This window comes from Zingiber officinale, chromosome 6A, assembly GCF_018446385.1.
Source record: "Zingiber officinale cultivar Zhangliang chromosome 6A, Zo_v1.1, whole genome shotgun sequence".
NCBI lineage: Eukaryota > Viridiplantae > Streptophyta > Magnoliopsida > Zingiberales > Zingiberaceae > Zingiber > Zingiber officinale.
Genome location: NC_055997.1, coordinates 14819933 through 14830872, shown reverse-complemented (window position 1 = coordinate 14830872; position 10940 = coordinate 14819933). Strand labels below are relative to the sequence as shown.

The 10940-nt window shown below is 34.7% G+C and overlaps 1 pseudogene; it reads left to right on the top strand.

Annotated features, from left to right (window-relative positions):
- Nucleotides 1–9616: 9616 nt before the first annotated feature.
- On the top strand, nucleotides 9617–10876 carry LOC121993744 (annotated as a pseudogene).
- The last annotated feature ends 64 nt before the right edge of the window (nucleotides 10877–10940 follow it).

The following is a 10940-nucleotide window of genomic DNA, read 5'->3' as shown; positions in this document are numbered from 1 at the left end:
AAATTAATATATCTTTAATTGAGTAATATATTTTGAAAAAATATTTTATTTGAAATTAATATATCCTTAATTGAGTAATATATTTTGAAAAATATTTTATTTGCTATTTTAGAAAAATTAACCAACTTGTAGGGCCAGATCATATCAGATAGGCTTTATTATCTCTTGACCATATAGTTATATATTACATTAATCAAAGAATCGTGAAATTTTAAATGTGGGACTAAATGTTAATATCCATAACTTTGGTTTAGTTTTGATCGTTAATTATAAAATTAATGATTAATTTTAAAATTTTCTCAGCCCTCCCAAGGATGGGATACGATCGATGTAATGGACCGCAATTACACAGTCGCGTCTATGGTGGGTGACCCAAGGATTTTCCTGGATCAAAAGATCCTATCACTTCACTCCATAAGCTTTATGATCTCTTCACCTATAGTTATATTTTATAATGATCGAAAATCATGAAATTTCAGATATGGGACTAAACATTAATATCCATAACTTAGGTTAAGTTGTGGTCGTTAATTAAAAAATTAATTACTAATTTTAAAATTAATATATCTTTAATTGAGTAATATATTTTGAAAAATCTTTTATTTGAAATTAATATATCGTTAATTTAGTAATATATTTTGAACAATATTTTATTTGATATTTTTGAAAAATTAACTACCTAGAGTTAGGAATGTAAACCCCATCCAATTAACCCACTTGTAGGGTCAGATCCTATCAGTTCATCCGCTTTATTATCTCTTGACCGTATAGTTATATATTACATTAATCAAAGAATCGTGAAATTTTAAATGTGAGACTAAATATTAATATCCATAACTTTGTTTTAGTTTTGATCGTTAGTTAAAAAATTAATTATTAATTTTAAATTTAATTTATCTATAATTGAGTAATATAATTTGAAAAATATTTTATTTGAAATGTAAACCTCGTCCGGTTAACACACTCGTTGGTCAAGTGAATTACTGTGAGGATATCGGTCATGAATCCAGAATCTGATCGAAAGGCTCCACACGTATCTCAGCCCTCCCAAGGATGGCATACGATTAGATTTAATGGATCGTAATACGACATCGCATAGCTGCAGTGGGTGACCCGAGGATTTTCTTGGATCTAAAGATCCTATCACTTCATTACATAAGCTTTATGATCTCTTCACCGTATAGTTATATTTTATATTGATAGAAAAACATGAAATTTTAGATATGGGACTAAACATTAATATCCATAACTTTGGTTAAGTTTTGGTCGTTAATTAAAAAATTAATTACTAATTTTAAAATTAATATATCTTTAATTGAGTAATATATTTTGTATGATATTTTTGAAAAATTAACTGCTTAGGAATGTAAACCCCGTCCAATTAACCCACTTGTAGGGCCAGATCCTATCACTTCATCCGATAGGCTTTCTTATCTCTTGATCGTATAGTTATATATTACATTAATCAAAGAATATGAAATTTTAAATGTGGGACTAAATATTAATATCCATAACTTTGGTTTAGTTTTGATCATTAATTAAAAAATGAATTATTAATTTTAAATTTAATTTATCTATAATTGAGTAATATAATTTGAAAAATATTTTATTTGATAGTTTTAAAAAATAACTACCTATGGGAATGTAAACCTCGTCCGGTTAACACACTCGTTGGTCAAGTGAATTACTGTGAGGATATCGGTCATGAATCCAGAATCTGATCGAAAGGCTCCACATGTGTCTCAGCCCTCCCAAGGATGGCATACGATTAGATTTAATGGACCGTAATACGACATCGCATAGCTGCAGTGGGTGACCTGAGGATTTTCCTGGATCCAAAAGATCCTATCACTTCATTCCATAAGCTTTATGATCTCTTCACCGTATAGTTATATTTTATATTGATCAAAAATCATGAAATTTTAGATATGAGACTAAACATTAATATCCATAACTTTGGTTTAAGTTTTGGTCGTTAATTAAAAAATTAATTACTAATTTTAAAATTAATATATCTTTAATCAAGTAATATATTTTGAAAAATATTTTATTTGAAATTAATATATCTTTAATCGAGTAATATATTTTGAAAAATATTTTATTTGATATTTTTTAAAATTTAACTACCTATGGCAATGTAAACCCCGTACAATTAACACACTTATAGGGCTAGATCCTTTCACTTCATTCCAAAGGCTTTATGATCTCTTGACCATAACTTATATTTTTTATTGATCGAAAATCATGAAATTTTAGACGTGGGACTAAACTTTAATATCCATAACTTTGGTTTAGTTTTGATCGTTAATTAAAAAATTAATTATTAAGTTTAAAATTAATATATCTATAATTGAGTAATATATTTTTAAAAATATTTTATTTGATATTTTTGAAGAAAAAAATACTACCTATGGGAATGTATACCCCATTCGTTAACCCACTTGTAGGCCAAGTGAATTAATATGAGGAAATCGATCATGAATCCAGAATCTGATCGAAAGGCTAACCTCGCCTTTTCTCCACAATTTTTTAGCTCAAGCATCGCTTATCCCGCCCCAAGGGCGCCTTGCTGCAGAAAAAAGGTGGCTTTTTGCTCTCGGATTCGGAGATTTTTTGAATTTTGTTGGACTCATTGAAGGATGCTGTCACTGACGTGCCCGAGCGTGGATCTTAGTCAGAGTGGCTGCTTGGGACGGCGGCGCGTGCGACCTCTGTGGAGGTCGAGCGCGGCATGCAGCGTAGGTGCTCGGTGCATGGTCTCAACGACCCAAGATGGTATTTTTATGCGTTTGCTTGGTTGATTTCGATGTGGCGACTAAAGTTTTTCTTCACGTTGTAATCATGTTGAGCTTGTAGTAGATGTCCGGAGCGGCGGAGTGCCAACGAGCGTGAAGCCTGCAGTGTCTAGCAGTGGCTCTATCCAAGTTTATTCTTTGCTTGAAGTGGTTTCTGCTGACATAAAGAGGCTAAATGAGAACCTAAAGGTGAGTCTAGCAAATTTAAATTGTCTCAGCCCAACCAGGTATGGGATACGATAAAATTTAATAACTTTGGTTTAGTTTTGATTTTTAATTATAAAATTAATTATTAATTTTAAAATGAATATATCTATAATTGAGTAATATATTTTTAAAAATATTTTATTTGATATTTAAAAAAAATAACTACCTATGGCAATGTAAACCATGGTTATTGCAGTGTGTGACCGAGGAATATTCATGGACCCAAAGATCCTATCACTTCATTCCATAAGCTTTATGATCTCTTAACCGTATAGTTATATTTTATATTGATCGAAAATCATGAAATTTTAGATGTGGGACTAAAAATTAATATCCATAACTTTGGTTTAGTTTTGATCGTTTATTAAAAAATTAATTATTAATTTTAAAATTAATATATCTTTAATTGTGTAATATATTTTGAAAAATATTGTAAACCCCGTTCAATTAATCCACTTTTAGGTCAAGTGAATTACTGTGACGAAATCGGTCATGAATCCAGAATCTGATCGAATGACTCTGATACCAAATAAATTGTCACGCTCCAGGTAGTCCCTGTCCGAAGAAATTTCGGCAGCATCTCCCCTGTACGGCGGACAATATGAATCTCAGTATACATATATCTATACCTCGGCCACACTCGGCCAGAACAACACAGTACAAATAAGAAACAAACCACGCAGTTTATATCAATATTCCACACAGCTCAACATATACTCAATCCACGCAGTTTAATAAGGTAGAACGATATAAAACCAACAAAGATATACGTGCACATCATACTCCACTACAACGAAGAAAACAAATCCACGAAGTAGTGTGAAAATCTGCAGCGGAAAACAAAAGCAGCAAACCCAAAGGTTCGACATAAAGTCCACAATACAAACCCACAATACCAGTATATAAGACGCAAAAGCAGAATAAATCCGACAAAGAAAATCCTCGCGCTAATGGGGCTAGCGACTGGAATATCTCCCGACGGCCTCAACCTGGAAAAAAATGGTAACAACGGGGTGAGTTCAAAGAACTCAGCTGGTAAACCAATAGACATGTACAGCAATATATAACTACCAGTAATGTCCTAAGGTACAGTCTCCTAAACCATAGGATCTATAGTACAGTTTCCTGACAGTACCAATCTATATAGTACAGTCTCCTAAGTATAACAGGTATGCAAGACTAAATAAACTGCAGTAACCAACAATAAGCATGAAATACAATCTACTGCAAGAATATAAGAAGTGCATAACTGAAATAAACTATACTCACCTGCGAGGCTCGGGCGAATGACTGTGAGCATACACAGATAAAAATAGTCAGAGCAAAATCATATAACCTATATGCATGTCAATCATATGCAATCACCAAAATGCATCAATCATAAATAATGTAATCTGTGCATATGATGCAAATGACATGTCCTGGTCACCCCTACTGCCATGCTCAGCCGTCTCACACACAATGGTGAGACCGAGTGGGTAGGGCTGTGACAACCGTGCACTCTGCCGTCACTACCCCTGATGAGTGACCGAGTGGACGGGATGCTGTCGGAGTACACCTATCCTCCTGCCTCAAACATAGTGAGGGAGCGTAACGCTCTCATCTCCCGGTACGCAATGACGGGGAGGGACCCCGGTGTGCTACCACGCTCCTGTCACGCTACCCATGAGCGTCCTAGCGGAGCACTACCGGGCAATCTACCCTACACACCCTGAGTGCTGTGCCACTACCCATGCAGTGAACACGTTGTGTGCGGGTCCATGTAGCCGGCCGACGAGCTCAACAATAATGGAGTCGTCAATCGCCCAGCGTGCAATCATGCAATATGGTGCATGCGGCTACAGTATGTCATACCTGAACATAGCCTCCTCCGTATATGTGTGTGCCCAAAAGGTAAACGCATATATATAACCATGATATAAAACAGCATAAATCCAAAGACCTCACATATAACAAGGATATAAGTATCATGAATCCAAGAGCATGTATCACACATGTACAACAACTATTCAGTAGAGTAGAGCACTATAGATATACATCTCTATGAACATATACACATGGCAAGCGGTAACAGTATCCAATCCTAAAGTAAAGCAACTAGCAGGTGAAGCATGTGATAGGTATCAACTAGCTAAGACCAAGGGAAGAAAATAATCTACTATCTGCCACTAGCAAATATATATAAGCTACACATATCATAAGACATTATCAAAAGATAAGTCAGAGGGTACCCGCCTCAAATAGAAGGTACAAATCACGTAATCCAAGGTCGACGTCGAGACGCCGTCTCGAATCAGAGTCCTGTGTCAATAAATACATTTCCATTTATTTAGCTAGAATACAAACAAATAGCTAAATAAATCCTAAACAGAAATTTAGGGACAAACCCTAACCTATAACCCTCCACCTTTCTAACGGTTAATTAGGAATAATTTCCTAATCCTTAATTACCAATTAGATTAGTTATCTAATACCTAAATTAAATCCAATAGTCGATTAGGGTTACTTGTCTTAACCCTAATCATTCCATTTAGGTTAATCTAAGCGATTAGATCTAATCACAAACAATCACTACTAGAATCCAAACCTAAATAATCAAATCCAACAATGGTCTACATCTAAGATCAAATCTACATCCAACTACTCAACCAATACATAAACCCTAATTCATCCACAACAGGCATAACCATCTAAAATAACCAAACTACATGATGATCTACTACCCAATCAATACATAAACCCTAATTCATCCACAACAGGCATAACCATCTAAAATAACCAAACTACATGATGATCTACTACCCAATCAAAAATCCTACACCATACCTTAACCTCACAGCCCCCTATTGATGCTGGAACAAAGTGTTCTGCTCTATGGAGTAGCTGCCGGAACCAAAGAAACTCCACAACAAGCACAGACCTCACCTTCTGATTGGATCAAGAAGGGTTCAATCAATGGAGATCATGGATCATCCCTCCCAAGGATGGCGGTGGGTGACCCAGGGATTTTCTTGGACCCAAATATTCTATCACTTCATTCCATAAGCTTTATAATCTCTTGACCATATTTATATTTTATATTGATCAAAAATCATGAAATTTTATATGTGGGACTAAACATTAATATCCATCCATAACTTTGGTTTCATTTTGATCGTTAATTAAAAAATTAATTTGTATATAATTGAGTAATATATTTTGAAAAATATTTTATTTTATATTTTTGGAAAAAATAACTGCCTATAGTTAGGAATGTAAACCCATCCGATTAACCCACTTGTAGGCAAAGTGAATTACTGTGAGGAAATCAATCATGAATCCAGAATCTGATCGAAAGGCTCCACACGTGTCTCAGCTCTCCCAAGAATGAGATACGATCAAATTTAATGGATCGCGCAATTACACGGCCGCATCGCTACGGAGGGTGACCGATAGGGTAAGTGCATTATTAAAATAATTCCTAATGTCACATTAATAACAATTTTCCAACAATAATATTTTATCATAATCCGTCTCGCAAAGGCGAGCTCACAACTATGAAAAAAAATATCAACAACAATACAAAATTGGTCTTAAATTTAAAAGACTTCTTTTAAATTATTCTGTGGACTATTGCAGTTAAAACTGAAGAAGATGGTTCTTCCATCAAGCGCCGTGCTAAATGCGCACGATATAATTTATTTATTTATTTATTTATTTTTGAAGATTTATAATTATGTTATAATTATAAATACGATGTTGACGAAAGCCATGATATTAAATATTTATTCGATCGTGAATTACTGTTTAATAAACATTTAAATATTTAATCTGCTGTCAGGAAAATATCAAAAAGGAATCATATTATTTATATGAATAGATACAAGTGATGTGAAGGCAATCATGTTCTTCATGAAGGTCACGGAGGAACTCACCCAATGGCCGGGGATGCATCAAATCGCAACGCGATGATTTTCTCCAAATCACAAAATCAATTTAGGGAAAAGAATTGATTGAAGAAGGAAAAACTCATTGTCATATTAGAATTAGTTAACTTGGCTCTGATACCAAATGATAATCTACAAAATTTAATTCAAGATATAACAAATGAGGAAAAACACGATAGATATAATTAGATGTTAAAAAAAAAATACCTAGAGCAGAAGATGTCGATGAGTTCATCTTTGTTTCTGTGAGAGAAACCTAAACAATAGAGAGGAAAAATAGAGAGGAACTGCTCCTATCACCCGAGTCGACAAAAGTACATGTTCATCTCAATGGGGCGACAATCCACATTTAAAATAAGGGTTAGGAGTAGGGGTCTCTGCAGAAATTAGGAAATAATGGGCCAAGCCTACCCATTATAGCTAAGCCCAATAGCATCCAATTGATTATGCTAGTCCACATAAATTATCTAACATTAATTCCTACGCATATATATATCTATGATTATTGAATTACTAGTGAAACTAAAGCGTCATATAAGGGGCTACCATGTTTCTTGAATTTTTTTTTTATAGGCAAACTATGGGATAGACGGTCTATTTCAAAAATATTCGAATAGTAGGATATGGATACTTGATATTTATATCTTACTATTTTATTAAAAATCTCCCCTCTTTACTAACTAACTTTGGTGAAACCTAAAATTAATTTACGTTACTGTCCTTTTTTCTATTCACACTAAAAATAATTTCAATATTTATTAGTAATTCCACAAGCGAAACAATCAGTGATCTAGAGTTCGAGACTCAGTTACGGCGTATTATTATGAATTTTTCTCATCATTAATTTTCTTTGGTTGTTTTATATAAAAAAATAAAGTTCTCTTTAGTCCCACATCTTAGAATTGATAACACTATGGTAAAAGAAACTTCTATAAATATTTTAAGCCGACGATGTTAAAAAATATACTTTTCTTAGTTTTTTTTACTAAGATAAGTATAATATTAAATTAAAATAATTTTTTTCATAGGGATGCCCATTACAATAGTTTATTGCTGGGGCCCAAATAATTTATATATTATTATATTACACACGCAACGCGTGTGCACGATCACACTAGTATATATAAAAAATCAATATACTTTAATTCAACCATTCCTATAATAGCTAGAGCTGCCAATTTGAGTTAAGCTTGTAAGTTAGCCCGTTCTATCAAATAATTTAGCGGATTGAGTTGAAATTTAATCAACCCAAGTTCGTCGTGGGCTGACCAATCATGCAATTTTACCTGTGACAAGCTTGGATTGACCCATGGATTGAGAAACACATGTAAGTAAAGTTTTATATCAATTTATTATTTTCTTTATTATAATTTTAAAATAAAATAATATTTCTCATCAAATAGGAGTTTTCATTTGTGATCATTTATATTTAAAATATTTGTTTTAGATACATGTAATTGATGAAACTTTTTTGAAATAAAAAGATATGAAGTTTCATTATTATTTTTGTAAATTTTTTTATAAACCCCTGGGTTAGCCAACCACCTGTAACTTGCTTTGAATTGGGTTGGAGATTTTTAAATCTGCCAAAATGATAGATAGGCCCGTCCCATCTCGTCAAATTATTGATCCCTCATGGATTAATCTATCGCACCACGGATTGACTGTCTAACAACTCTAGTCCTAGCCTCAATTATACTTTTTCATGGTCAACACTTTCTCTCTCGAGATGTCTTTATCTAAATCTCATCTACCCTTAGCCTTCTCCTATTTGTAACCACAGGAAAGTTCGTGGTCAACCAGGAGCTAAGTGAAGGAGAATGAGAATCAATCTGTTAGGATTAGCCTTCATGGTGTTGTTAATACTATTTTTAGTATTTGTTTTTAATTGGCATATCCAATTTACTTTGATTAATCTCAAGGATGACTAATTTCTGTCCGAGGAAATTTCCTATCTTTTATTAGAGTAAATAAGAAAATATTCATAGCGAATAGTCTATCAATCTAATATTTTAAAGTTAACTTCTTATTAAAAAAAATTCTAACTGTTAATTCATCAAAACTAAAACTCAATTTTAATCAAAAAAAAAATTGAAAAAACGTCTGTGGTGCAATTTTCCTGATGCGTGTGAAGAAGATAAATATGCTCCCTTTATTTACGCTTTCTCTTTCATTTTTCTTTGCCATCAACTGATATGGAGGAATTGTTAATCTGACATATAATATGTTTTATTCCATCGAATGATACAGAGCAAACAAGGTTAATCTCGTTAACCTCATATATACTATATTTTATTCTTCTCATACATCTTTAGAATGCTTTACATTCATGACAAAAATATTGTGCAAATTTCAAATTTTTTTTAATAAAAATTGAGCAACCAATTGGATTAACATAAAATAGGTATATTATGGAAATTTTCGTAAAAATAAAACGTGATATTGAATTAAAAAAACTATTCAATATTATGTTATATTTAGATATTCACATTTTTTTAATGAAGTTTGGAGATTGAAACTTAGGAGACGTCATTTTGAAGAAAAGGCAAATTATCAAAATTAATTCTAATGGGTTTGAACCGTACCCGAACCCGTTGGATAAAAAAGATCTGATAATGTCGCGACGATGAAAGTATCTGGAAGCTTCCTCCACCCTAGACATCGAGGAACGCGTGTCATTCACAAATCTATTTCGTCTTCATCTCCTTCCTCAATTTGCGACTGTTTGAAGTCTCTCTTCGCCTCGTCCCGATCGTTTTCGGTTCCAGGTACTCCTTGTTCTATACTCTTGCTATCAATTAGGTTTTTGTTTGTGATTTCGTGAGATTTTCTTTTGTGGGTGAAACTCACATATTTGTCTCTTTCGCGTCTGAGATCTATCTGTGTTGTCGAGTTCAATCCTAGAACGATAGAAATTACGCGTATTATGGGAATTATGATCTCGCAAAGGCATCTCGTTGGATACATTCGATTTTGATTCCGCATTCGCGAGTATATGCTAGGGTTTGGTTGTTCGACGATTCATTGAATCCCCGTCGAATAATTCGTTGAATCAGTGTTTTCAATTCCGATCAGGTTTTGTTGTATCCTCCTCCTCGTTGGTTGTTTCTTTTCTTCTCGTTTTGCAAGTTTCGATTTTGCGGCATCATAGATGGCAAGTGAAATTGGGGAGTCGTCGTCTTCATCTAGTGGGGATTCGCAGAACTCTTCCTTCAGCGGAAACAGTGGCAGCAATGATGCAGGCAGCTTTGAATGCAACATCTACTTTGAGCTGGCCCAGGACCCATGTGGTGACCCTCTGCTGTCACCTCTACTGGGCCTGCCTCTACGAATGGCTCCATGTTCACGCTCAATCTTCTGAATGCCCTGTCTGCAAGGCCATCATCAAGGAAGAAAAGCTGGCACCTCTCTATGGCCGAGGGAAGAGTTCCACTGACCCACAGTCGAAAACGTCACCTAGTATGAACATTCCTCACCGCCCAGCTGGGCAGAGGCCCGCAACAGCACTGCCGCCGCCTGACCCAAACAACTTCCACCATGGGAATCCATGGTTCATGGGCGGAGCTCCGATGGCCAGCACTAGGTTTGGTAACTACACATTCTCTGCTGCCATCGGTGGCTTGTTCCCGCATTTTAGCTTTCAAGTTAATGGATTCCCCGCTGCAACTGCAGCTTATGGCCTCGACGCCGGTTTTCATTACGGGTATGGCCATGCATTCCACGGGGGGCATCATGTTCATGGATTTCTCCGGGAAGTTCACAATGGGCAACAAGCTGATGTCTATCTCAAGGCATTGCTATTTCTTGTTAGTGCTCTGGTAATTGCTAGCCTTGTTTGGTTCTAGGCAGTTTGCAATCTGAAGTACTGTCATTGTTTCCGCGTTATCATGATTGCTGCTGTTGTTCTTTATAGGTTGATTGTGAATAGAATCCCATTGAATTGACAAATCACAAGTGCCGTGGGCCTTTGTTAGTTCTTGATTGTTCCTTCTTAGTACGCTTGCTAGTGCTG